The sequence below is a fragment of the Penaeus japonicus genome, unplaced genomic scaffold, assembly GCF_977035675.1.
Source record: "Penaeus japonicus unplaced genomic scaffold, GWHDUDI00000001_assembly GWHDUDI00000024, whole genome shotgun sequence".
Taxonomy (NCBI): domain Eukaryota; kingdom Metazoa; phylum Arthropoda; class Malacostraca; order Decapoda; family Penaeidae; genus Penaeus; species Penaeus japonicus.
Genome location: NW_028234426.1, coordinates 17,532,156 through 17,534,655, shown reverse-complemented (window position 1 = coordinate 17,534,655; position 2,500 = coordinate 17,532,156). Strand labels below are relative to the sequence as shown.

Here is a 2,500-nt window from a genome sequence, read left to right as displayed (position 1 = left end):
TGAAGGCCGTGTCAAAGGATGTTTCATGCAGTCTGTACATGGATGGCTGTCCGTTGTTCTGCTCCCGAGGAAGCATATTAGATGGACAGAACTGCTTGCAGACTGCAGTGCATCCGGTTTCGCGGGGAGGGGGGGCCATTACAGTACCAGCATATTTAAACGGATAATCACGCTATTAATAGGCATCATGTCATTCACTGACAGATTACATGAACAACTGATTTACTATGAATTAAGCTTCATTATATTAATTTAATATTGTGTAGTGGGCATTCCTTTGTGACCCTTCTAATTCCAGCTGCACCTGGCTCCTGGCTGCAATTGTGTTTCTTAGTCTGGACGCCCTATGGTGGTGAAAGTTATTACTAATCGTGAATATAAGCAAAGGTAATCAAGGTAAAATGAAAGAAGAAATACGAAAGTGATCAGAACATAACAGCAGAGCACACAGGCAAGTGTATTATCAGACCACCCCAATGAACTACTGTAGTAGAGTAACAGCCCCAGCTGTTACCCACCGGTAACAGCTTGGGTATTTAGCTGTTTACAGTGTGTATGTGTGTGTGTGGGTGAGAGAGAAAGAGGGAGAGAGTGAGTAAGAGGGAGACCGTATTAGTTTCCTATAGAGTGCAAGCGTATATATTAACCTTGGTTAAGATTATGTCAGCTGCAAATATCCTTTCCTGTAACGAAAAAGACCAGTATCATCTTTAAATAAAGAAAGTAACCATAAGTAGGTTATAATAAAACCTTTAAAGCCCCATAGCAGCAATTACTTATAGTTTCACTTCTAGAGGGAAAAAAGAAAAAGAAAAATCATTTGAGAGGTAGATTAATTTGAGCATGTGAGTAGTAATAATTTGGGGAACAAGCGAAGATGCACTCTGCTGATGCCTTACGATAATGGAGGATTTTGACTATTTTTTATTAATGTAACGCCTATATACCTTTAGAAACTGATTAAAAGCGAAAATGGAAAATCACACCTAAAGCTGTCAAACGTTAATTTGCGGAAAAGTAGAATTTTTCTTTTACATAAAATTTTCTTATTAGCAAAAGACCGCATGATTATGGCTGGTGTGATATATCTCATTAATTGCATTATATGAGTCGGTAATACTTGAAATAATAATGTACGTAATGGGTTCTCACGCAGATATCAATCATCTATGACATTTCATGTTAAATATTTAATGTTGAAACACATCATACGGAGAGACAATCGGGCAGCACATTGCTTATTGATAGTCATATAGGCGCATTTGACATCAGTGACTTTCACCTATCAGAACTGGAAGAACTGTTAATGTTCGATGATAGGTATTCTAAACTTGTCTCGACCTTAATGCCCTTTCTTTCACAGGACAATTTCCTTCAGGGAGACGCCCCACCCCACCCCCCACACACACACCCCAGCTACGCCACTGTAGTGCTATATAGCATGCTATTACACCTATATGATAGCATTAACTTCTTCAGTTAAATATATATTTATTTAATAATTATCAACCATTGTGTAGTGAATGCATGATGCAATAGTTTTATTGCTGGTTTATTTCTCGCGTTTTGTCTTTTCACTTTTTTTTTTTTTTTTTTAACAATCATGTCTTTACTGGTAGACCAATGAGTTTTAAATTTAATGTATCACTGAATGTAACAATGGTACCATAAATGTACTTCGCTTTATGTTCTGATAATGGCATGTAAATTGCTGCTGTCATGACACCTACGCCCATTCATATTTTCACAAAGGTATATATCTCGAGATATTCCACTTTACAATTTTGCCTTTTCTTATATTTTCATCCCCTAGCGTAATTTGTTAATATTTAAACACTCTAATTTTGCAATATTTGTGAAAGTAAATGGTGACTTACTAAAAGTTTTTTTATTGTAAACAAAAGTTCCTTCGTCCCCATTGGCCGCTTGCCTTTGTTCACTTGTTTTGCTGAGTTTTCTGCCATCTGTTGGACGCATCCTCAACTTATCACTGTTGACTTCGTTTGATTGTCGTTTATAAACTTGGTCTATTTCATGTCATACAATATGATATATTTAGGATACATCACATGTTTATAAAGAGAGACAGATTATGCAGTTCATGTTTTCTTAAAAAATCATGTCAAGTAACAAAATCATGTAGTGAAAAACGAACTCTATGACAACAGTAAGCCAACAGAAGCGATCCGAACGAAGTTAAAAGTTTTTTGTAAACACATCTTCGCAGGCGACAAGATACTGGATCAAGCTACATTTGGAGTATTTCATAGGCCGGTAAGGCATCTCACGCAGTGTGGATGGGGGACGAGGGGAGTAAGGGTGCGATGAATGGAGTTTCTGGTCGGGTGGGCCGAGGGCGGACGCGGGAAGGGCGTGTCGAGTTGAGATGGGAGGAGGGTCACGTCAAGGTCTGTAAACAAAGTGCGGCCAACCCTCACCAACACACAACCCACGCAATCACACATCTCCTCTTGGATATCTCTTCGGACGTCTAAGGGCT

The 2,500-nt window shown here is 38.5% G+C and overlaps 1 protein-coding gene across 8 annotated transcripts in view; it reads left to right on the top strand.

Moving 5' to 3' along the window:
- Window positions 1–1,961: 1,961 nt before the first annotated feature.
- Window positions 1,962–2,500, top strand: part of LOC122266401 (uncharacterized) — a gene marked incomplete at its 3' end in the record, with an annotated part of 19,699 nt that continues 19,160 nt past the window's right edge. Inside the window, 1 exon segment of one of the 8 annotated variants that reach the window (XM_086550774.1) lies at window positions 1,962–2,274. 8 annotated transcript variants of the gene reach the window in all.